The following is a 27698-nucleotide window of genomic DNA, read 5'->3' as shown; positions in this document are numbered from 1 at the left end:
CGGTTCTCCTACCACAGTTTTTCTATATCTTAGAATGGTATAGTTATGGAAACAGCCGTGTAAGAGTTGCTCCTAATGGGAATTCATTGTTCGAGTAAGGTTGATACAAGAGCTGCAAAAGTGTTGGTAAACAGTAGCTTGAACTGGAGAGATGAACTACAGCTGATTGCATTGATCTCCTGACAGCGGTGATCTTGTTACTGTAAATCAAGTGAAACAGAGCGTACTGATTAGATGATTGCACTACATGATTAGCCGTCAGACCGTATTGTCCAGCGTTTTATTCCCTTAGCACTGTGCCGCGACATGGGGCGGGAATGATGAAGTAGTAGATCCGGGTCCAGACATCTAATTGGTTGTTACTTCCGCCCAACTGAAACGTCGATCACTTCCTTTCGCTGCGGCCAATTTTATGCATTATGCAAATTAAGAGGAAGTGTTGAGAATATGTCAAATATTAAAACTGTCCGGTAGGGCAGGTGTATTAGGGTTGACCGTCAAAAACTGCTCGAAATAGAGTAACCTTGACTTTTCATTAGGAATACCACAGAAATTTACTGTTACCTTGGCATCACAAGATAACCTTTATTACCAGCTACTAGTTTTTCCAAACTATCCACCTAAATCAAGGGCAATCTCTTGTTCAGCTCCTTTCTCTGCAATACTTCACCATTTTGCAGACAATAGTAACTGGCCAATCAAGATTAGTAAAAATAGTGGATGTTACTGACGCATCTTCCTTAACATTCAGTTCACAGCATTCACCTACAATGTTACCACCAAACATTCACCTACTGTGTTACCACCAAACATTCACCTACAATGTGACCACCAAACATTCACCTACAGTGTTACCACCAAACATTCACCTACAGTGTTACCACCAAACATTCACCTACCACCAAACATTCGCCTACAATGTGACCACCAAACATTCACCTACAGTGTTACCACCAAACATTCACCTACAGTGTTACCACCAAACATTCACCTACCACCAAACATTCGCCTACAATGTGACCACCAAACATTCACCTACGGTGTTACCACCAAACATTCGCCTACAATGTGACCACCAAACATTCACCTACAGTGTTACCACCAAACATTCACCTACAGTGTTACCACCAAACATTTACCCCCTTCTCACTAATCCTCACCTTTCAACAACGTAAACAAATCGAACTGGTAAAAAAAACATTATTTAATTATATTTTTATAGTTAATAGCTTTTCTGAATACTTACAATCAAGAAATTGAAATGGAAATTTGGGGTGGTTTATGTTTCTTCTATTTTCAACATCCTGTATCTCATAGTTTGCTCTATAACTGATATTAATGGCAATGTTCTAGTGATAATAGTTGTTGAGATATTGAAAGTAGAATTCATAAAGAAAGTTTTACCTGTATTACGTAGAAGGCTGACATGCCCCTCAAGTGGACTGTTGGAAGAATATTTAGTTTTAGAGTTTTGGTTTCTTTGAATACCATCATCTTATTATAACTTGGTCACTCTTGAAAATTAATAATTTATATTTATTTGATATGAATCCACTTATTAGCATTATAGTTTAAATAGTTTTTTATATATTTGTAGTTAAATATATTATTTAGTTATTTTGTATTTTTTTTTGGGGGGGGGGGGAATTCGGATGTGCTTTATTTTTTTAGATAATTCTGATTCTTTGCTGATAATAGTAATATTCTTAGGTGAATTTATTTGGGCTCACGAAGGTCTTTTACCGCTGACTAATCGGTCTGGTGTTGTTGAGATGTTCGGTATTGTTAGAATTCTTTTCAGTGGCTGGCAGTTACGGTCACATGAGAGCCTAACATTGATGGGGATATTTTTTCCCCCCATTTCTTTGAGGTTAGGTCCTTGTGAAGTAGTTTGTTGGAGCAGTGAAAGTAAAAATACCGGGCTGCCAAATTTCTTCATGCTCGTCCTTGGTGGTGTTGATCAGTGATATTTTTAGTTAAATACCGGCACTGAAAGAAGAGCTACTAGCTGCGGTGTAAACAAGTGGGCTGTATGTTACGTAACTGTGTAAACCTAGTGGTGTATAATATCGGTGCTAATTTGCATACAAACTTAGGAGAGCGAGGCTGCCAGTTCAGTTCTCTCTCAGGTGCCCAGGGATCACCAAATCTGTTACTTGTCTCATCCGCCGCCTTTCATAAACAGCTGCTCTTTATTTCCTCTTAGTTCCGGCACGCTTAGCTATAAGTGACAAGGTTATCTTTCGTATAAACCAGGAAAAGTCCTTTTATAATATTTTCCCAATTATTCCTGCTCTTGCCTACTACTACCTTTACGCTTATCATTCTAACGGCTCCTATTAACATCTATAACTTTTATTCGAATCATTTTCTCAGTATGATCTATATACAGGGTACTTTTGGGTTTGGGTTGAACTGGACTTTCCACTGGAGGGGAATGCCAGGATAATGATCGGTGTCTCCAGTGATTTGATGGTGTTAAGAATAAAAAGTGGTGATACTAAAATTATAATAATGAATCATTACCAAAATAATGGCGAGTGAAACTTTAAACGGCATGCAAGAAGGACCATTTGGAATTGTTTTCCAGGAATGTTAATGAAATTGAGTGTATTATAGGATTGATCAAGAAGTTTATGACAAGTAACAAAGATATTGCACTGATTGATCTACATTCTGTGGCCACACAGCGCTTACAGATTGCGGGCTTTGAGAAACAGTCCTGGAGCAGGCAGGAGCCGATTTCACCTCTGATGGAGACATTTGGCGAGTTTTCAGAGCACATCTTTTGACAAGATGAGACCTTCGAAAGAGAAAGTAGATCGGCTAGACTGGGCATTTCAATTAATTTGTAAAATTTCTGCTCCTTTTTGGGGGCTGGCTGGTGGGGCGGCGAGCTGGCGGAAGTGGCGCCTCAGTAAAGGCCGCGCGATTCTTTCTAATTGGGCGCCACAGTAATTGGTCCTCGTTTCAATTAAATTTTCCTTCTAAACCAATCGGGCTTAATTGGAAATACCCATTTGGTAAAATCGTTCCGTGATATCGAGACTATATTGGTGGGTCGCTTTGCTTTGGACCCGCCACCTTGCTCACGGAATCTCTGCTTGTGGCTTTAATTCCATGCAACTTATTGCAATTCTGTGCAGAGGATTTCTTGTCGCTTCAAACTCGCTTGGCTTCTGGCTAATTCGGCGGAAGAGTTCGTAGTGAATCTCTAGAATTGTGAAACATGACCGGTCTCTCCCGTTGTCATCGCTTAGCTTCTACGTAGTTGTATAACTCAGCGGCTCTTTAACCGTTTTTCCAGGAACACTTTTAATCTGTTCCTTTTTCCCCGTCCCCGCGCGCGTGTGTATGTGTGCCAAAAGAATATCCCAAAAATGGAGAATGGGAAGCGATAAACAGGACAATGGATGCGTACATTCGGCTTGGCTCATACCTCCCGCCTTCCATTTTAGGACTCAAAAAGCCGCTGCCGGAAGTACCACTCCACCGGACGGATTGCTTTCTTGCTGTCTCTTTCTGAAGTTCCCCATAAAACCCAAATGACGGTTTTTATTTTTCAACATGTTCTCCTGATTTGCTCACATTTTTATTTGAAAAATATTTTTCAGTGATCGTTTTCAAGAGCAGTTCCGTGGCGGAGGTTCGGTGACGTAACCTTCTATCGCTAAATTTAACGATCTCATTAAGCGTCGTTTCAACTAAAATCTTCAAACGGGTTTCCAGTAAAACGGATACATCCAACTAAATGATCTTAAACAATTCCTGTTGCTTTGCCGCCGTAACGAGCACAGAGAAGTAGGAGCTTCCTGAAATTGTCCTGTTTGGAAGCGAGACAGATCTATTATATCGCCTAGTGGACCTCCTTACTTAACACCAACTGGAGCAGGGCATTATCATTCACTAAATCAGTGCTTCTTAAACTACAGGTCGCGACCCTTAGAAAGGTCGCGAGAGAATTTTCGGGAGTTGTGATCTGATAAATTAATTTACTTTCCTAACGTTTTAGTAACAAGTAAATAGAAAGAAACAAGGTATTTTGTTTACGTCAGTAACTCGCGTACGTTCAGCTAGTAGTGGGGATATATGTTGTGATCCTATCAGAGATAGCATGCAAATGAAGTATAAGTTTTGTGGTTCTGTGACAGTTCATTTTTCAATGATGTTTATATTTCGTCCAATTGCATAGTGTCTTTTCAAATATATGGTAAATGTTAATGGCTATAAAGTTCTACGTTTCATACGAATTAAAAACCTCCTACACTTATTTACTAATTATTTTAGTTGAATTTGTACTCAGAAATTGGAAAAGTGGCTAAATCATGCGAAGAAATGTGAATCCAAAAAAGAAGAAACCAAAATGACTTCGAGTTCATAGGCAAATAAGTCGAAAATACAAGAAAAGTGCCAGGATTCGTCGAGAAAAAAAATACATACAATGAATCATTTCTGTAATACGGGTTTACTTTTATTTAATAATCACCACGATAAACAGCAACCGCTTTGTTTTGATCTGCAACGAAACTTTGGCTGATGAGAGCATGAAGCACACAAAATTAAAAAGGCATTTTGAAACGAAGCATCCTCACCCACTCAAATAAAACCGACGAATATTTTGTAAGGCTTTTGAGAGATAAAAAAAAAAGAAAAGAAAAACTAAGATTTGATAAATATGCTGCGGTCCAGGAAAAGTACTTAGCATCCTTCGAATCATCAATATTGACAGCGAAAGCAAAAATTACTATTGGTGAGGAACTAGTATTTCCCGTAGCAGTTAAGTAAGATACTAAGTTGATTCATCGAACAAAGTGTACAGCTGAACTGCGTAAAATTCGATTATCAAATGATACAGTTTGTAAAAGGATTACAGAAATTGGTGAGGACTTGTTTTAACAATTAATGGAAAGAATTAAACAAAGCACAAAATTTGCCATTGACACCTTGATGAGTCTACAGATATTCAAGGTTCAGCTCAATTGCCTGTATTTGTTCGATTATGTCATGATAATAATGTATTTGAAGACTTGCTATTTTGCAGGGCATTGGAAGATCATACAACAGGCAAAAGACATATACTTTAAACTAGATGATTTTTCTAAACAAGAGGGATTGGAGTGGGGGTAACTGCGTTGGTGTTTGTACTGATGACAGCAAAAAATGTTGGATTTGTAGAGTGACTTAAAGCAGAAGGTAATAACCATATTATTTATGTCATAAAGAATCAATTTATGCGATAAAAATGTTTACTACAGAAATTAAATTCCAACAGCTCTCTCTACTTGCTCCAATCCTCTAGTACAGTCTCTCGCCTCCTCTGACATGCTTAAAAATACTCCTCGCCGACTGAATCGCCAGTGGCCCCGCGACTTCCTCGCAGTCTGAAGGCCTAAAGGTAGAGGAGTGCTACCGCTGGGCAGTTTCTTTCCTCCTGCTTTTCACGCAACCATGATTTACTTATTGTATATTATATTATACAGATTGTAAATAATGAAATAAAATACAGAAATTAATGTAATTTTTAACTTGAATATTATATTCCAACAAAATTCTTCAATTAAATCAAAATTAGGCTCATCATAATTAAAATAAAACCTATTCTGCCATCATTTATAAACCGTAGTTGTTGGTGAAACGTAAAATAAATGTTCAAAACAATATATTTTTGTTTTTGCAAAATTTCATTCTTTACTAAATACCTATGGAGGAAAAGGTAGTGAAGTACAGAAGTAAGATGGCACTCTTTAAAACGGCGAACTTTAAAACGATTAGTTGATTGGAAAAATGAAGTATTGTGGTTTTTATCAGATAGAATATGAAAATATTTTTCACAATAATATTATTTGGCTTTGTAAATTATGCTATTTATTAGATATTTTTGAGAAGATAAATGAACTAAACTTCTCTCTTCAGGGAGAAAATACTAACATTCTCCCAACAAAGTAAAAACAAAGTAAAAGCATTCATAAAAAAAATAATCATTTGGAAAACTAAAATAGAGAGCAACTCCTATGAAATGTTCAACAGCGTGAGGGACTTTATTATTGATTATAATTTAAGTTTAAGCTGTCTTCAGGAAGTACAATAGACTATACTTGGTCATTTGGACAACTTAGAAAATCAATTTCAGAAATATTTACATTCAGATATTGTCTCTAATCAGTATGATTGATTGTTGAAGTCAATTTAAATATTAAATCAACTTAATTAAAGATCAAGTGCAACATTTATCACTCTAAAGACACCGGAAGAATTTGCAGAACTTCCTGCTGATGCTGAACTCTTAAACTTGTGAATTGCCCAAGAAAAGTTTAGCAACTTTTTTGGATTGGAGTTAAAAATAAGAATATTCAAAAATCTCTTGACGAAGCATTGAAAGTTCTTTTGCCATTTGCCGCCACATACTTATGTGAACTTTAACGTCAATAAAAACACAAAGAACCGTTCCAATATTTAAAATCATTGAAAATGCTAAGAGGCCTTCAATAACAAATATTTATCTCAGATTTAATTTACTGTGTGAAGGTAACTAGCACATCCTTCTCATTAATTATAATTAAACGATTTTAATACGAAATATTTTTTAAGGTTTTCTAGTTTTACAATAAAAGTTTATTTGTGTTAATTTAAACTGTGAAAATATTAATGTTTTTTATCTTTAAAAAGTGTTGATATAGATTTGATGTTTTAATTGCTTTTATAATTATCAATATCTTTCTAAATATATTAGCCTAAAATTAATATTCGGTATTTTTATTTTTACGAACTTCAATTTTTTCCTGTTTAAAAAAATCGAGAATAAATTTATCGTGTTACAGCCTGATGTTTTCATACATAAGCTTAAGTTATATAATCGTATCCAAATATGATCTTAAATCGACTTATAGCCTAATCATTAGGTGTTCGGATATAAAGAGGTCGGCATGAAGTTTTCACTTTAAAAAGGGATTGGGGTCACGAAAGGTTTAAAAAGCCCTGCACTAATCAATTCACTAAACAGTCACTATTGGTTGATCAATTGATCCAAACTCACCATGCAGACTTACGGACCAAACGTATAAACATGTTTTCGTGTAAGGAAACGTTGTTTACAAAGAGATTCAAGACTACTAAATCTGCACGGAAAGCAATACTTGCTCCTAAAAGTAAGCGGGGTGGGGGTGGATAGACAGTACTAAATGGAAATTAATGGGGAAAAACAGAGTGTGTTGGGGGTGGAATGATTTGGTGGGTAAGGGGGCTGTAAATATGACGTGCAGTTAATTGTATGGAGGTGGCAGATTTACTACAACTAGAACACTCTGGCGAGACGATGGTATGAGCAATATCTGCCGCCCCATCGAGTGGGCGGCCAACCGGAACCTATTGTAAATAGGATTGGATGTATTTAGAAATGGAGGTCACAAGATAAGGGAAATATCTGCCGAGGAGGGGCTGACTCCATATTGATCTGGCTCTTGTAAGTATGAATGATCGCCGCACACTCCAACTTAGTACAGTATCAAGTTGGCAGTGGTGCTTCTCCGGAAGTTCGCTCTGCAAGGAAGTTTTACCCGCGACTGCTGACCACTTTTGGGCCATTCTATCGCACACGATCCACTGGAATGAATCCATTTGGTCCATTGAAACTAGTCGAATGGCGGAAAAAGTTACCTTCATTTTTCTAATATACGAGTATATATTAGAAGTTATTGGAATAAAAAATGCGCCATCTCTGAGCGCGGATGAAAACTTTTCACCTTGGCTTAAGGATTATGTAAACATTTGTTTAAGTGTAGAGATGAATTTGGTTAGGTTAGGTAGGTCAAGTAAGGTCGTTAACCCCCGAGTAATTGAACATATTGAGGGACAGTTCAGCCGTTGGGTTGAGTTTCACTTTCTTGAGGAACTAACCTCCAGGAAAACTGCTCGGAAATGAATTGAATAAAGTCTCTCTTTTCCCAAATTCAGAGGTCAAATGTTGAAAGAGAGCAGCTGCGAGGTCCAGGACTGCGCTCTCACGAAAGGTCAGAGGCAATAATCGACGAAATGTTTCAGAGCTCATGAGTTACTTGGAGTAATGCCGGATGGGGTCTCTTCCTTTGCCGAAAAGAACGTCTTCAAATCAAATGTTTCATTGTACACTTACACCAGCGATTCTCAACCTTTTTTCTGTCGCGGCGGCACACTTTTAACAATTTCAAAATTTGGGGCGGTACACTAACAATAAGATAAGTTTAAAAGTATTTTACTTATCCATAATACACTGTGTAAAATAGTTTATGTTTATTTTCAATGTAAAATAAAATAATATTGTACAACAAAAACAACAACAGTAGACGTATGTTTATTGAGGGATTAATTACAAGTTAATAATAAGAATACATTTAATGAGAAATTTGAGCTTGATGTTTTTTTGATAATTACAGTTTATATTTGGTCGTATAAATGACAATGCTACTCTCATATCGTCATTTTTATAGCCATGCATTTCTAAAATTTGGCGGCACACTTCAAAAACTTTCGCGGCACGCAAAAGTGCCGCGCGGCACATTCGTTTAGAATCACTGACGTACACAGGCTGACTCTTTCTGCAGTTTAAATCATGAAACTTAAAACTGTTCTTTTGCAATGATCGCAGGAGCGATAATATCGCGGAAGGATAATAGCTAGCGATGATCATTACGCAGGAAGCAGAGGCCCAGTTGTCAGAGGGGCTGTTGAATTTTGTTGAAAATACCTTCGCTAATTGTAAGCAGAGGTGCTGAATGTTCGATTCGTTAAAATGACAATTCCGGATTGCTGATTGTCCAAAAGCTAACTTAGACTAAAAATATTCGAGGAGCAACACTGTCTCCTACGAGTTCTTAGAATGTAAAAACATTTATATTTTTCTAATTACCGACTACTCATTACACCGAAATGGCACTTTATTAGAGGGAAGCCTACCTCCCTTTCTGAAGAAAACGTTTTCCCTGGAAAATGGTGGTATTAAACAGATGAAAGTGATAAATGGACGCGAATGGCGCGAGTGTGCATACCAGTTTAGAGAAGACATCAACTTCCGCTGTCCTTTCTTAGCAGTACTTTACACTCGTAAAATGGCATTCAGAGAGAATCCTACTTCTCCCCTCTCCAAATAGTGCGAGGAACGTTTTTATTAAATATTAAAATTGATTAAGATGTTCTAAAGGAAATTGTATCAGACATACGAACGATTTATAAAAACACTTTTTTAGGGAAAACAGTCGCGTACTTCCGGAAAAATTCAATTTCTAAAATTTGATTCCATCGCTTTATCTTCAATAACAATTTGTTTTATCGTCGTTAGTGGTCTGCCAAAATTGGTTTTTCCGAGGAACTTCAAATTAGAAAATGAATTAAAGGTCCTAAAAAGAAGTAGCCGAAAAAGAACACACCTTCGTACATAGTTTTATCGTCTTATGTTTCCATAAACGTTCTACTGAAGGATGATCTGCCCATTTCCTCTTTACTTGTGGTAGATCTGGAAAGAAAACTAGTCCTTAAACATGATCATCATATCCGGCAGTGGTTGGTGCGGACTTTGTATCGGGGCTATTTATTTTTGTCCTAGAAAGCTAGATTAGAAGTTTGCCTTGGGTGGCTTCCGTCTGTATGTAAATAAAATGAATAAAGATGTGTTACGAGTGGGTTAGAGCAAGAGAAGGGGGAGAGAGACTGACTTTAGGCCCAAAGCAAAGTGGAGCGACATGCAGACAAAGCCTGACCCCCGGCCCCTGGAGTTGGCTGGAGGCAGATTCACCCAGGACTCTCCGAGGGTGTAGTATCGATCCAAGTCTAAATACACCAAGATAGCGAGAGACATTCACACGAGCCTGTCTTTCCGCGTCCGTACGGCTGGCATCCTTTACTTTCTCTTGCTAGTCAAGTAATAGCTGTCCCGATCAAGTTCACATTTGGAAATGAGTTTTCGCAGATAAGTTGTCTGGATTGGATGGAATCAAAATCTGGTCTAGAACACTCCCATGAATTCCTCTAGCACTGTTCCCAGAAAATACCAAATTCGGAATTTTTAATTATTACTTATAACCTTAAAATTACTTCCTTTGATTGTTACTGCACTAAAACGGATTTTCCCACTTGAGCATGTCTATCTAGGATTCAGTACTAAATAATATATTTGCTAATTATAATATTATTATGAGTAACTTGCAGTTGATTAAAAGAAAGTGATTGAAAATTATGGCGAAGCGTAAGGTAAGGAGTTGCAGGTACAGAAATTTGAGCATATGTCGTGCTACTCTTATGTGCCGTAGATCCACACGTGCTACTCGAGCTTACTGCGGCTTCAAGTAAAGACACGCTGTGATGCAACTAGAACTGGCTGCATGCAGCAGTGGGGTACTGAGAGCTGGCAGTGGCCACAGTTGGGCCACTTGGGGCACTTTGTGGAGAAGGTGGCCCTCTGTGCTGCAGAGGAGGATGCTGCATATGTTCAAACAGAGCTGGAAGTGTATCGGCGACCGAGTGGGCGGTGAGTACAAGCAGGAGTACAACCTGCAGGATCAATATGGAGGAGGAAGCCGCCGGCCGCCTCCATATTCTGCCAGTTCAGCGGCCGAGCTCCTCCTGTCCAGCGCTGCACAGGCTGCGTACTCGCCCTTACTACCGCCTAGTTACTCTCCACTTCAACAGGTTGCTCTCCAGCCTCCTCCATTTCTGTCCGTTGGATCAACAAACCAAGTATTCTCTATCAACAGTTGTGTAGGACTCTCCAGTTATGGCTGTTTTTTTTTTCCAGGAAATATGTCTCATCGACTCAAAGACCTGCCGCCAGTTCATTAAACCGCATAAACAAAAAAGATGCTGGAAACATTCACACAACTCAAACTTACTGATATAAATCTAATGACGTCACTGCAGGAGTTGTGTAAATATTTGCTGCACTTTTTGTTTAGCACTCCTTCCGGTGACCGCTCAAGCACTGATGCGTCACCTTACGGCACTCAGTGGAAATGAAATTTTGAGAAGAGGGTTAATTTGTCTTTTGAAATGGGAGACAGAGAACAGCATTGCTGGTCCCGCAGACAGGGGCCCCAAATCATTTTGCACTCCTTTTTATCAAATTCAAGGATTTTTAACAAAGTCATAATTCACAATCAGACCGGATGTAAGAGATCGCTTCTTCTACTCCTGTCCCGGCCTGCACAGGGGCTGGACCAGAGCCTTAAATAGGTTTCTGCGTCGTCAAAAATTGAGGCCTATCAGGTTGTACGGCCTTTACTCTATAATAATGAAATAACTCTTTTCATATTTCTAATATTTCGTATCAATTGATCTCTTAAATCTTCTCTTGAAACAGCGACTGTATTTCCTGTCGGAGCACGACGCCAAACCTTCCAATCTATTTTCTTTCCTTTAGTTTTTCTTCACAAATATGAACAGAACTTACATCCATTCTATGTCCGCTAGGAAATATAGATATTCCTTGATACTTGAATTTGAATTATAACTGTTAAATCTAAACAAACTGAAGTCAGAGTTTATATCGATTAGAAAGTATCTAGAAATGCATTTATTGATTTTTTTTTTATCGATAAGTGTAATAAGGCTTTTCTTTAATATTAAAAGTTTATATTTTATTTTATTTTATAGTTGTTCGAAGTTCCAAGTTTTGATTTTCAAAGACAACCCCTCAGTTGGTCAGTTGACCTTGAGTGTGTCTGCCAACAAAATATCTTTTTTATTATATCTTGTATTAATTATTGAAATGAATAAAGCGTTTATTATTATTAATACATGTATATAAATATTAGATGACGTATGACTGATGGGGATGGCACATGCTAATAGAGACCGGAAGGAAGTTGATGACAAGCAATTAAGTTAGTAGTGCAATAACATGAACTTGGGAAGGTTATCATCGCTAATGAAATTAGCAATGGGCGGAGAATGTCGCTGTTTCCGACGCTGTCGCCAATCATTTCATCACCTCCTTTTGATTGGCTCTAGTTCTAGCCCGCCCAATTTACCGATGTTGCTAGACATGTGAAATTGGCCACTGTTTACACCCCAGTTTGCCTTTCTATTAGTGCTGTTGTATTGATGTGGTTTTGCACTCCCAATGGGACCCTCAAGAATCAAATAGAAGGCAGCAGAGAGCTTTACCTACTGAGATTGGCCGTAAGCCAATTTGCCCGCACCAAGTTTTTAAGGAAAAATAAAAAAAAACGAGTATCTATTTGGTCAAACGTGCAGATATGCTTTTGGTTGTTTCCGGTGAACCGCGTTACCGTATTTTTAATTTATTAGAAAATGGCGCGACGATTGCTCCCCATATTCGGAGTTATAAATCCTTTTATTTGTCGACTATAATAAATCAAAAGAATTATTTCTGGAGAGTTCTGGATCTAGAAAGATGTGAAAGTTGGTCCAAATCTCAGAGGGGGAGAAGTGTTTGTGGAAGTCCTGGGAGGGGGAAGAAAGAGGAGGGGGTAGCAGTTAGTAGATCTAACCCAGGAACGTTCCCAGTGCAGCTATTAAATTTTAGTATCAAATTTCATAGAGATCTAATAATTCTAATGATCTTTGGTGCGACATGAACTGTACTAACTTGTATAACCCCCAAGTATCTCCCAAAACTAGTTGATATAATGGTGGCTAACCTGCATCATTTTCATGCTTTAGTTTGAATATCATCAATTATTACTAAAGGGGGGGCCACCAGGTATTCTATTCATGGCTAATAAATGCACTATGCATTAGTGCATATGTTAGACTATGGTTTAGACAGAACTAGTAATAGTGCTTTGATCAACAGGTGACAATATCATTGTGAAAGCTTTTTGTTTCATTTAAAGCTCGCCAAAATCTGATTGCACTTTAATTCTTCCAGCTTGAATTTGGACTCTCAAAGCTCACAATATTTAAATAGAAAACTATCGCCAAACGACCTCGTTTCGAACAGGACAATGGAAATGAACTCATTTCCAAAATCAGTATCTCCGCACTGTACCTCGGCCGGAAAATAGGAAAATCTGGGGCAAACTATCCTCTACTCTCTTCAACTACAATTATTCTAGATTCTAATTCATATTTCCTCAAACTGTTAATTTTGAAATCAGATTGCACAGTGTGTTGAAAGCGAACGGAACGCTGAACTGATACCTCCTGACTGGAGGAGGGTCATGCTACGCCAACCCTTTCCAGAGATTTGTCCTAAAAAGGACATTTTTTAGAAAGATGAAAGTAGAATTTATAAAAAAATCCTTAGAAGTCTCTTCCTAGGAATTCTCAAGCAATGGAAAAATCCAAGAAGAATGTCCGGTAAAGGAATTTGGTTCAGACTCGGAAAGTATTAGACTCATTTATTTCGACCTTTGGGTCAGACCATTCAGATTGGGACGTATGTGTCTCCCAGAAATACCTTTAATCGCCTTTCCTTTAATATTTCCGGCAAAAAGGTAGCAAATTAAAGTTTTAGTTTTGTATTATAGTAATTGACAAGTTTAAATAAAACAGTCGTTAAAGTCGATTACGAGGAAGCCTCAAAATACTGCTAAGCTCTTCCTGTGCAATGGAAATTCCTTTCAGTCTATTTGTTTATATTTTAAAATTTAGTCTTACAGTCTTAAAATTTAGTTCATAAGTTAATGAACTTTTTGTCTTTCTAGAAAAGCTAAAACAATAAAATTAAAGAAGTCATGCCATTAAAGTGGTGTAGTCATTGAAGATCGAATTTGGCCATAAATTTAGAGGAGCACCCCCTGGTGCCTTGGTGCTACCTAGGAGAAATGTCAAATTGGAACTTTCCGCGATTGAGTTAGCATTGTCCACACCAATTGGCAGAAACCGTTTTTGCGGACTCCGGATACCTCAAATGGATATTTCGGGGAAAATCTCAAAATCAAAAATCTTCTCGATTACGATACCTTAATGGCGGAAGTAAGTAAAAATGTTACTTAAACGGCGTTATTATTAGGATGGTGCTCCAAGTCGGTCTGGAGTTGTTCATACAAATTGTATTGTTGATACATTAAAAAAAAATTCAGAAATTGCGAAATATTAAAAATTGTAGTGTACAGCATCATTGAATGAGGTAAGATAGCGTGTGCACCAGTTCTGCTTGCATCCGCTTTCGGAATGCTGAGCAGATCAGTGTAGCAGGCAGTTATTACAGCTTCGAACTGAGATCTAATGACTTTATCTCATTCACTGTTTTCTATTTAATGCGATCACTCTAACCAGTACTCAAGGTTCTATAAAATAAAGTTTCTTCAGATTCTGCATTTCCAGATTATATAGTTTAGAAAACTATCCGGAAGTGACATTACACAGTAAAGCTTTCCTCAGATCCTTCCTTCCAAACATCAAACGCTCTAATTAGGTTAGAGAAGCGTTTCCCAAAGTGTAGGTCGCGACCCGGCACCCGGTCGCAGAAAAATTCAGCTGGGTCGTGGCAAAAATTGTAAAAACAAAAGTGTTTGAAACTGTACCACTAATTAATTTTTGGTAGCGCTGTCAAAAGGAATATCCAAGCGTAAGCGAAAAAGCGATACAATTTTTAATGCCTTTTGTCACCACTTATACGTGTGAAACTGCGTTCTCAGCCTTGTTGTACTTAAAAAGTAAGTATCGAAACAGATTGGATGTCGAACCTAATTTGAGAATAAAATTAACATCATTAAGTCCTAATTTGAAATTACTACATATGTGATGAAAAACAACATCGATGGATGGCACTAAGGTCAAAATATGTAAAACAAAATGAAGATAATGGATAATGGATTGTCTTTAATTACTTATGTTTTTGTTATATACCTAATTATTTTGCAATTTTTGTGAATGTCAATAAACAATCAAATAACTTGAATTTTGATTTTTATTAAAAAATAAAATTTGTTTTGTAAATAAATGTTTTTTTTTTAATAAGGTGGGGCGCGAAAAAATTTAAAATCTCGTACCGGGCCGAGGTCAAAAAAGTTTGGGAAACGTTGGGTTAGGGTATCACAACATGTGACGACAGGTATCTAGCGATATACTCCTGTATACCAAGTTCTCAGGTACTTAAAAAAGTTGTCTGATAATTTTTTACAATAAAATGTGTTATTGTAAAAAGGTTACGCATAGGAAGGTTATGAACGCTAGAGAGAGCTTCTTTCATTATTGTTTCTGGAACTGTATCTAACCAACTTGTTTTCCGCATTTGTTTCTTCTTTTAAATAAATATTAGTTTAGTATTATTATTAAGCATAATTATTATTAATTGTAGTATTAAAAATAACAAACGTTTTATAGTCTCAAATGTTTCCTGTAATATTTCTTTCGAATTGTTTTACGAGTGACAAGTCTATTTCATTGCTGTTCCATCTATATAGAAACCCCTCAACCATTTTTTATAGAAAAATATCTCTTCAAATATTGGAAGCTATTGAAAGCTATATATCATTAAATAAAGAATTTTCTGCTAATGAATTAACACATTGAGTGAAGAAAACATCTGATGCTAGCTAGCTAGTAAGGCAAATGTAAAGTTTAAAGTAAAGTCGGAGGAGATAGCTATTAAGTAGCGTTAGGATTAGGGTGCCTAACCAACTAACCTGAGTCTGTCTGTTACAGGTGAGTTGAGGGCGCGTATGTTGCTGTGGAAGAAGGACTGGTAATGTATACACCCCACCTTGTTAGCACCACAACCCCTATAACCATTCACCCTACCCTATCAATATAGTTTAATATTTCAAATTTTGCTTTTACACAAAGAATGCTATGAAATTAAATGAATTTTCTACCATCATAACAAAAAAACTATAACAAAATGAAACACAAACAAAAATTGCGAGTTTGTACCAGTTATGGAGATAACATTTCTCTAGATATCGGTAAAAAATTCATTGAATTCTCATTTGTATAAAATAAGATATAAATGTTATATTAATGTTATTATTAAGGTTATAAAATATTGAACGTATTTGAAAACTACGAAAATTTAACCTTCCATTTCTCTTTAACTATTATTACTAGAATATTGCTATTTGTACCAGGTATGGAGTAAACTATTCTGTACATTTCGGTACAGTATTCATTGAATTCTTATCAGTCTCAAACGAGATATACAGGATTGAAATTTGAACGTATTTAAAAACTACGAAAATTTAACCTTCCATTTCTCTTTAACTATTATTACTAGAATATTGCTATTTATACCAGGTATCAAGTAAACTTTTCTGTACATTTCGGTACAGTATTCGTTGAATTCTTATCAGTATGAAGCGAGATATTCAGGATTGAAATTTGAACGTATTTGAAAACTACGAAAATTTAACCTTCCATATCACTAATACTAATATTACTAGAATAATGTTACTTATACCAGTTATGGAGTAAACTATTCTGTAAATTTCGGTGCAGTATTCCTTGAATTCTTATCAGTATGAAGCGAGATATTCAGGATTGAAATTTGAACGTATTTGAAAACTACGAAAATTTAACCTTCCATATCACTAATACTATTATTACTAGAATAATGTTACTTATACCAGTTATGGAGTAAAATATTCTGTACATTTCGGTACAGTATTCATTGAATTCTTATCAGTGTGAAGCGAGATATACCAAGTTGAAAATTGAACGTATTTGAAAACTACGAATATTTAACCTTCCATATCACTAATACTATTATTACTAGAATAATGTTACTTATACCAGTTATGGAGTAAAATATTCTGTACATTTCGGTACAGTATTCATTGAATTCTTATCAGTGTGAAGCGAGATATACCAAGTTGAAAATTGAACGTATTTGAAAACTACGAATATTTAACCTTCTATATCTCTTTAACTATTATTACTAGAATGTTGCTATTTATACCAGTTATGGAGTAAACTATTCTGTACATTTCGGTACAGTATTCGTTGAATTCTTATCAGTATGAAGCGAAATATACAGGATTGAAATTTGAACGTATTTGAAAACTACGAAAATTTAACCTTCCATATGACTTTATTTATTATTAATAGAATATTGCTATTTATACCAGTTATGGAGTAAACTATTCTGTACATTTCGGTACAGTATTCATTGAATTCTTATCAGTCTGAAACGAGATATACAGGATTGAAATTTGAATGTATTTGAAAACTACGAAAATTTAACCTCCCATTTCTCTTTAACTATTATTACTAGAATATTGCTATTTAAACCAGGTATGAGGTAATTTATCCTGTACATTTCCGTACAGTATTCATGGAATTCTTATCAGTCTGAAACGAGATATGCAGGATTGAAATTTGAATTTATTTGAAAACTATGAAAATTTAACCTTCCATTTCTCTTTAACTATTATTACTAGAATAATGTAACTTATACCAGGTATGTAGTAAACTATTCTCTGCATTTCAGTACAATATTCATTGATTTTTTTATCAGTCTGAAACGAGATATACTGGATTGAAATTTGAATGTATTTGAAAACTACGAAAATTTAACCTTTTATATCTCTTTAACTATTATTACTAGAATAATGTAACTTATACCAGTTATGGAGTAAACTATTCTGTACATGTCGGTACAGTATTGATTGAATTCTTATCAGTCTGAAACGAGATATACAGGATTGAAAATTGAATGTATTTGAAAACTACGAAAATTTAACCTTCCATTTCTCTTTAACTGTTACTAGAATATTGCTATTTAAACCAGGTATGAGGTAATTTATCCTGTACATTTCCGTACAGTATTCATGGAATTCTTATCAGTCTGAAACGAGATATACTGGATTGAAATTTGAACTTATTTGAAAACTATGAAAATTTAACCTTCCATTTCTCTTTAACTGTTACTAGAATATTGCTATTTATACCAGGTATGGAGTAAACTATTCTCTGCATTTCGGTGTAGTATTCATTGAATTCTTATCAGTCTGAAACGAGATATACAGGATTGAAATTTTAATGTATTTGAAAACTACGAAAATTTAACCTTCCATTTCTCTTTAACTATTATTACTAGAATATTGCTATTTATACCAGGTATGGAGTAAACTTTTCTGTACATTTCGGTACAGTATTCATTGAATTCTTATCAGTCTGAAACCTTCCATTTCTCTTTAACTATTATTTCTAGTATATTGCTATTTATAACAGGTATGGAGTAAACTATTCTCTGCATTTCGGTGCAGTATTCATTGAATTCTTATCAGTCTGAAACCTTCCATATCTCTTTAACTATTATTACTAGAATAATGTTACTTATACCACTTATGGAGTAAACTATTCTGTACATTTCGGTACAGTATTCATTGAATTCTTATCAGTATGATGCGAGATATTCAGGATTGAAATTTGAACGTATTTGAAAACTACGAAAATTTAACCTTAAATATGACTATATTTATTATTAATAGAATATAGTTACTTATACTAGTTATGGAGTAAACTAATCTGTACATTTCGGTGCAGTATTCGTTGAATTCTTATCAGTCTGAAACGAGATATACAGGATTTAAATTTGAATGTATTTGAAAACTACGAAAATTTAACCTTCCATTTCTCTTTAACTATTATTACTAGAATATTGCTATTTATACCAGGTATGGAGTAAACTATTCTCGGCATTTCGGTGCAGTATTCATTGAATTCTTATCAGTCTGAAACGAGATATACAGGATTGAAAATTGAATGTATTTGAAAACTATGAAAATTTAACCTTCCATTTCTCTTTAACTATTATTACTAGAATATTACTATTTGTACCAGGTATGGAGTAAACTATTCTGTACATTTCGGTGCAGTATTCATTGAATTCTTATCAGTCTCAAACGAGATATACAGGATTGAAAATTGAATGTATTTGAAAACTACGAAAATTTAACCTTCTATTTCTCTTTAACTATTATTACTCGAATATTGCTATTTATACCAGGTTTGGAGTAAACTTTTCTGTACATTTCGGTACAGTATTCATTGAATTCTTATCAGTCTGAAACCTTCCATTTCTCTTTAACTATTATTTCTAGTATATTGCTATTTATAACAGGTATGGAGTAAACTAATCTGTACATTTCGGTGCAGTATTCGTTGAATTCTTATCAGTATGAAGCGAGATATTCAGGATTGAAATTTGAACGTATTTGAAAACTACGAAAATTTAACCTTCCATATCACTAATACTAATATTACTAGAATAATGTTACTTATACCAGTTATGGAGTAAACTATTCTGTACATTTCGGTGCAGTATTCGTTGAATTCTTATCAGTATGAAGCGAGATATTCAGGATTGAAATTTGAACGTATTTGAAAACTACGAAAATTTAACCTTCCATATCACTAATACTATTATTACTAGAATAATGTAACTTATACCAGTTATGGAGTAAACTATTCTGTACATTTCGGTACAGTATTCATTGAATTCTTATCAGTGTGAAGCGAGATATACCAAGTTGAAAATTGAACGTATTTGAAAACTACGAATATTTAACCTTCTATATCTCTTTAACTATTATTACTAGAATGTTGCTATTTATACCAGTTATGGAGTAAACTATTCTGTACATTTCGGTACAGTATTCGTTGAATTCTTATCAGTATGAAGCGAAATATACAGGATTGAAATTTGAACGTATTTGAAAACTACGAAAATTTAACCTTCCATATGACTTTATTTATTATTAATAGAATATTGCTATTTATACCAGTTATGGAGTAAACTATTCTGTACATTTCGGTACAGTATTCATTGAATTCTTATCAATCTGAAACGAGATATACAGGATTGAAAATTGAATGTATTTGAAAACTACGAAAATTTAACTTTCCATTTCTCTTTAACTGTTACTAGAATATTGCTATTTATACCAGGTATGGAGTAAACTATTCTCGGCATTTCGGTGTAGTATTCATTGAATTCTTATCAGTCTGAAACGAGATATACAGGATTGAAATTTGAATGTATTTGAAAACTACGAAAATTTAACCTCCCATTTCTCTTTAACTATTATTACTAGAATATTGCTATTTAAACCAGGTATGAGGTAATTTATCCTGTACATTTCCGTACAGTATTCATGGAATTCTTATCAGTCTGAAACGAGATATACTGGATTGAAATTTGAACTTATTTGAAAACTATGAAAATTTAACCTTCCATTTCTCTTTAACTATTATTACTAGAATAATGTAACTTATACCAGGTATGTAGTAAACTATTCTCTGCATTTCAGTACAATATTCATTGATTTTTTTATCAGTCTGAAACGAGATATACTGGATTGAAATTTGAATATATTTGAAAACTACGAAAATTTAACCTTTTATATCTCTTTAACTATTATTACTAGAATAATGTAACTTATACCAGTTATGGAGTAAACTATTCTGTACATGTCGGTACAGTATTGATTGAATTCTTATCAGTCTGAAACGAGATATACAGGATTGAAAATTGAATGTATTTGAAAACTACGAAAATTTAACCTTCCATTTCTCTTTAACTGTTACTAGAATATTGCTATTTATACCAGGTATGGAGTAAACTATTCTCGGCATTTCGGTGTAGTATTCATTGAATTCTTATCAGTCTGAAACGAGATATACAGGATTGAAATTTTAATGTATTTGAAAACTACGAAAATTTAACCTCCCATTTCTCTTTAACTATTATTACTAGAATATTGCTATTTAAACCAGGTATGAGGTAATTTATCCTGTACATTTCCGTACAGTATTCATGGAATTCTTATCAGTCTGAAACGAGATATACTGGATTGAAATTTGAACTTATTTGAAAACTATGAAAATTTAACCTTCCATTTCTCTTTAACTATTATTACTAGAATAATGTAACTTATACCAGGTATGTAGTAAACTATTCTCTGCATTTCAGTACAATATTCATTGATTTTTTTATCAGTCTGAAACGAGATATACTGGATTGAAATTTGAATATATTTGAAAACTACGAAAATTTAACCTTTTATATCTCTTTAACTATTATTACTAGAATAATGTAACTTATACCAGTTATGGAGTAAACTATTCTGTACATTTCGGTACAGTATTGATTGAATTCTTATCAGTCTGAAACGAGATATACAGGATTGAAATTTTAATGTATTTGAAAACTACGAAAATTTACCCTCCCATTTCTCTTTAACTATTATTACTAGAATATTGCTATTTAAACCAGGTATGAGGTAATTTATCCTGTACATTTCCGTACAGTATTCATGTAATTCTTATCAGTCTGAAACGAGATATACAGGATTGAAATTTGAATGTTTTTGAAAACTACGAAAATTTAACCTTCCATTCCTCTTTAACTATTATTACTAGAATATTGCTATTTATACCAGTTATGGAGTAAACTATTCTGTACATTTCGGTACAGTATTCGTTGAATTCTTATCAGTATGAAGCGAAATATACTGGATTGAAATTTGAACTTATTTGAAAACTATGAAAATTTAACCTTCCATTTCTCTTTAACTATTATTACTAGAATAATGTAACTTATACCAGGTATGTAGTAAACTATTCTCTGCATTTCAGTACAATATTCATTGATTTTTTTATCAGTCTGAAACGAGATATACTGGATTGAAATTTGAATATATTTGAAAACTACGAAAATTTAACCTTTTATATCTCTTTAACTATTATTACTAGAATAATGTAACTTATACCAGTTATGGAGTAAACTATTCTGTACATTTCGGTACAGTATTGATCGAATTCTTATCAGTCTGAAACGAGATATACAGGATTGAAATTTTAATGTATTTGAAAACTACGAAAATTTACCCTCCCATTTCTCTTTAACTATTATTACTAGAATATTGCTATTTAAACCAGGTATGAGGTAATTTATCCTGTACATTTCCGTACAGTATTCATGGAATTCTTATCAGTCTGAAACGAGATATACAGGATTGAAATTTGAATGTTTTTGAAAACTACGAAAATTTAACCTTCCATTCCTCTTTAACTATTATTACTAGAATATTGCTATTTATACCAGTTATGGAGTAAACTATTCGGTATATTTCGGTACAGTATTCGATGAATTCTCATCAGTATGAAGCGAGATATAAAGGATTGAAATTTGAACGTATTTGAAAACTACGAAAATTTAACCTTCCATTTCTCTTTAACTATTATTACTAGAATATTGCTATTTATAGCAGTTATGGAGTAAACTATTCTCGGCATTTCGGTGCCGTATTGATTGAATTCTTATCAGTATAAAGCGAGATATACAGGTTAGAAATTTGAACGTATTAGAAAACTACGAAAATTTAACATTCCATATCACTTTATTGATTATTAATAGAATATAGTTACTTATACTAGTTATGGGGTAAACTATTCAGAACATTTCAGTGCAGTATTCATTGAATTCTTATCAGTCTGAAACGAGATATAAGGATTGAAATTTGAATGTATTTGAAATCTACAAAAATTTAACCTTCCATTTCTCTTTAACTATTATTACTACAATAATGTAACTTATACCAGTTATGGAGTAAACTATTCTGTGCTTTTCGGTACAGAATACGTTGAATTCTTATCAGTATGAAGCGAGATATACAGGTTTGAAAATTGAACGTATTTGAAAACTACGAAAATTTAACTTTCCATTTCTCTTTAACTATTATTACTAGAATATTGCTATTTATAACAGGTATGGTGTAAACTATCCTCTACATTTCAGTATAGAATACGTTGAATTCTTATCAGTATGAAACGAGATATACAGGATTGAAATTTGAACGTATTTGAAAACTACGAAAATTTAACCTTCCCTTTCTCTTTAACTATTCTTTCTAGTATATTGCTATTTATAACAGGTATGGTGTAAACTATCCTCTACATTTCAGTATAGAATACGTTGAATTCTTATCAGTATGAAGCGAGATATACAGGATAGAAATTTGAACGAATTTGAAAACTACGAAAATTTAACCTTCCATATCACTTTAACTATTATTACTAGAATATTGCTATTTATAACAGGTATGGAGTAAACTATTCTTTGCATTTCGGTGCAGTGTTCATTGAATTCTTATCAGTCTGAAACGAGATATACAGGATTGAAATTTGAACGTATTTGAAAACTACGAAAATTTAACCTTCCATTTCTCTTAACCTATTCTTTCTAGTATATTGCTATTTATAACAGGTATGGAGTAAATTATTCTCAGCATTTCGGTTCAGTATTCATTGAATTCTTATCAGTCTGAAACGAGATATACAGGATCGTAATTTGAACGTATTTGAAAACTACGAAAATTTAACCTTCCATATCACTAATACTATTATTACTAGAATAATGTTACTTATACCACTTATGGAGTAAACTATTCTGTACATTTCGGTACAGTATTCATTGAATTCTTATAAGTATGAATCGAGATATACCAAGTTGAAAATTGAACGTATTAGAAAACTACGAAAATTTAACATTCCATATCTCTTTAACTATTATTACTAGAATATTGTTACTTATACCACTTATGGAGTAAACTATCCTCTACATTTCGGTACAGTATTCATTGAATTCTTATAAGTATGAATCGAGATATACCAAGTTGAAAATTGAACGTATTAGAAAACTACGAAAATTTAACATTCCATATCTCTTTAACTATTATTACTAGAATAATGTTACTTATACCACTTATGGAGTAAACTATTCTGTACATTTCGGTACAGTATTCATTGAATTCTTATAAGTATGAATCGAGATATACCAAGTTGAAAATTGAACGTATTAGAAAACTACGAAAATTTAACATTCCATATCTCTTTAACTATTATTACTAGAATATTGTTACTTTTACCAGTTATGGTGTAAACTATCCTCTACATTTCGGTACAGAATACGTTGAATTCTTATCAGTATGAAGCGAGATATACAGGATTGAAATTTGAACGTATTTGAAAACTACGAATATTTAACCTTCTATATCTCTTTAACTATTGTTACTAGAATAATATAACTTATACCAGTAATGGAGTAAACTATTCTGTATATTTCGGTACAGTATTCGGTGAATTCTTATCAGTATGAAGCGAGATATAAAGGATTGAAATTTGAACGTATTTGAAAACTACGAAAATTTAACCTTCCATTTCTCTTTAACTATTATTACTAGAATATTGTTACTTTTACCAGTTATGGAGTAAACTTTCTCAGCATTTCGGTGCAGTATTCATTGAATTCTTATCAGTCTGAAACGAGATATAAAGGATTGAAATTTGAACGTATTTGAAAACTACGAAAATTTAACCTTCCATTTCTCTTTAACTATTATTACTAGAATATTGTTACTTTTACCAGTTATGGAGTAAACTTTCTCAGCATTTCGGTGCAGTATTCATTGAATTCTTATCAGTCTGAAACGAGATATACAGGATCGTAATTTGAACGTATTTGAAAACTACGAAAATTTAACCTTCCATATCACTAATACTATTATTACTAGAATAATGTTACTTATACCACTTATGGAGTAAACTATTCTGTACATTTCGGTACAGTATTCATTGAATTCTTATAAGTATGAATCGAGATATACCAAGTTGAAAATTGAACGTATTAGAAAACTACGAAAATTTAACATTCCATATCTCTTTAACTATTATTACTAGAATAATGTTACTTATACCACTTATGGAGTAAACTATTCTGTACATTTCGGTACAGTATTCATTGAATTCTTATAAGTATGAATCGAGATATACCAAGTTGAAAATTGAACGTATTAGAAAACTACGAAAATTTAACATTCCATATCTCTTTAACTATTATTACTAGAATATTGTTACTTTTACCAGTTATGGTGTAAACTATCCTCTACATTTCGGTACAGAATACGTTGAATTCTTATCAGTATGAAGCGAGATATACAGGATTGAAATTTGAACGTATTTGAAAACTACGAATATTTAACCTTCTATATCTCTTTAACTATTGTTACTAGAATAATATAACTTATACCAGTAATGGAGTAAACTATTCTGTATATTTCGGTACAGTATTCGGTGAATTCTTATCAGTATGAAGCGAGATATAAAGGATTGAAATTTGAACGTATTTGAAAACTACGAAAATTTAACCTTCCATATCACTAATACTATTATTACTAGAATAATGTTACTTATACCAGTTATGGAGTAAACTATTCTGTACATTTCGGTACAGTATTCATTGAATTCTTATCATATGAAGCGAGATATACCAAGTTGAAAATTGAACGTATTAGAAAACTACGAAAATTTAACATTCCATATCTCTTTAACTATTATTACTAGAATATTGTTACTTTTACCAGTTATGGTGTAAACTATCCTCTACATTTCAGTATAGAATACGTTGAATTCTTATCAGTATAAAGCGAGATATACAGGTTAGAAATTTGAACGTATTTGAAAACTACGAAAATTTAACCTTCCATATCACTTTAACTATTATTACTAGAATATTGCTATTTAAACCAGGTATGAGGTAATTTATCCTGTACATTTCCGTACAGTATTCGTTGAATTCTCATCAGTATGAAGCGAGATATAAAGGATTGAAATTTGAACGTATTTGAAAACTACGAAAATTTAACCTTCCATTTCTCTTTAACTATTATTACTAGAATATTGCTATTTATAACAGGTATGGAGTAAACTATTCTTTGCATTTCGGTGCAGTGTTCATTGAATTCTTATCAGTCTGAAACGAGATATACAGGATTGAAATTTGAACGTATTTGAAAACTACGAAAATTTAACCTTCCATTTCTCTTTAACTATTCTTTCTAGTATATTGCTATTTATAACAGGTATTGAGTAAACTATTCTCAGCATTTCGGTGCAGTATTCATTGAATTCTTATCAGTCTGAAACGAGATATACAGGATTGTAATTTGAACGTATTTGAAAACTACGAAAATTTAACCTTCCATTTCTCTTTAACTATTATTACTAGAATATTGCTATTTATAACAGGTATGGTGTAAACTATCCTCTACATTTCAGTATAGAATACGTTGAATTCTTATCAGTATGAAACGAGATATACAGGATTGAAATTTGAACGTATTTGAAAACTACGAAAATTTAACCTTCCCTTTCTCTTTAACTATTCTTTCTAGTATATTGCTATTTATAACAGTTATTGAGTAAACTATTCTCAGCATTTCGGTGCAGTATTCATTGAATTCTTATCAGTCTGAAACGAGATATACAGGATTGTAATTTGAACGTATTTGAAAACTACGAAAATTTAACCTTCCCTTTCTCTTTAACTATTCTTTCTAGTATATTGCTATTTATAACAGGTATTGAGTAAACTATTCTCAGCATTTCGGTGCAGTATTCATTGAATTCTTATCAGTCTGAAACGAGATATACAGGATTGTAATTTGAACGTATTTGAAAACTACGAAAATTTAACCTTCCATTTCTCTTTAACTATTATTACTAGAATATTGCTATTTATAACAGGTATGGTGTAAACTATCCTCTACATTTCAGTATAGAATACGTTAAATTCTTATCAGTATGAAACGAGATATACAGGATTGAAATTTGAACGTATTTGAAAACTACGAATATTTAACCTTCTATATCTCTTTAACTATTGTTACTAGAATAATATAACTTATACCAGTAATGGAGTAAACTATTCTGTATATTTCGGTACAGTATTCGGTGAATTCTTATCAGTATGAAGCGAGATATAAAGGATTGAAATTTGAACGTATTTGAAAACTACGAAAATTTAACCTTCCATTTCTCTTTAACTATTATTACTAGAATATTGTTACTTTTACCAGTTATGGAGTAAACTTTCTCAGCATTTCGGTGCAGTATTCATTGAATTCTTATCAGTCTGAAACGAGATATACAGGATTGTAATTTTAACGTATTTGAAAACTACGAAAATTTAACCTTCCATATCACTAATACTATTATTACTAGAATAATGTTACTTATACCAGTTATGGAGTAAACTATTCTGTACATTTCGGTACAGTATTCATTGAATTCTTATCATATGAAGCGAGATATACCAAGTTGAAAATTGAACGTATTAGAAAACTACGAAAATTTAACATTCCATATCTCTTTAACTATTATTACTAGAATATTGTTACTTTTACCAGTTATGGTGTAAACTATCCTCTACATTTCAGTATAGAATACGTTGAATTCTTATCAGTATAAAGCGAGATATACAGGTTAGAAATTTGAACGTATTTGAAAACTACGAAAATTTAACCTTCCATATCACTTTAACTATTATTACTAGAATATTGCTATTTAAACCAGGTATGAGGTAATTTATCCTGTACATTTCCGTACAGTATTCGTTGAATTCTCATCAGTATGAAGCGAGATATAAAGGATTGAAATTTGAACGTATTTGAAAACTACGAAAATTTAACCTTCCATTTCTCTTTAACTATTATTACTAGAATATTGCTATTTATAACAGGTATGGAGTAAACTATTCTTTGCATTTCGGTGCAGTGTTCATTGAATTCTTATCAGTCTGAAACGAGAAATACAGGATTGAAATTTGAACGTATTTGAAAACTACGAAAATTTAACCTTCCATTTCTCTTTAACTATTCTTTCTAGTATATTGCTATTTATAACAGGTATTGAGTAAACTATTCTCAGCATTTCGGTGCAGTATTCATTGAATTCTTATCAGTCTGAAACGAGATATACAGGATTGT

General features: G+C 33.4%; 1 protein-coding gene across 8 annotated transcripts in view; it reads left to right on the top strand.

The window, feature by feature from the left end:
* LOC141454944 (serine/threonine-protein phosphatase 2B catalytic subunit 3-like) overlaps positions 1-27698 on the top strand; it is a 135565-nt gene that overhangs the window by 8321 nt on the left and 99546 nt on the right. Inside the window, exon 2 of one of the 8 annotated variants that reach the window (XM_074129659.1) lies at positions 15580-15619. The exons of 6 other annotated variants lie outside the window; for them this stretch is intronic. The gene's annotated coding sequence lies outside the window, so the exon portion shown is untranslated. Of the gene's footprint in view, positions 1-5041; positions 5194-15579; positions 15620-27698 lie in introns of all 8 variants that reach the window. One more of the 8 variants, XM_074129660.1, reaches the window with a different exon arrangement.

The sequence above is a fragment of the Rhodnius prolixus genome, unplaced genomic scaffold, assembly GCF_049639745.1.
Source record: "Rhodnius prolixus isolate KJV_2025 unplaced genomic scaffold, Rpr scaffold_15, whole genome shotgun sequence".
In the NCBI taxonomy this organism is placed as follows: Eukaryota; Metazoa; Arthropoda; class Insecta; order Hemiptera; family Reduviidae; genus Rhodnius; species Rhodnius prolixus.
The sequence above is the reverse complement of the archived record's forward strand: the minus strand, read 5'-3'. Positions and strand labels throughout refer to the sequence as shown.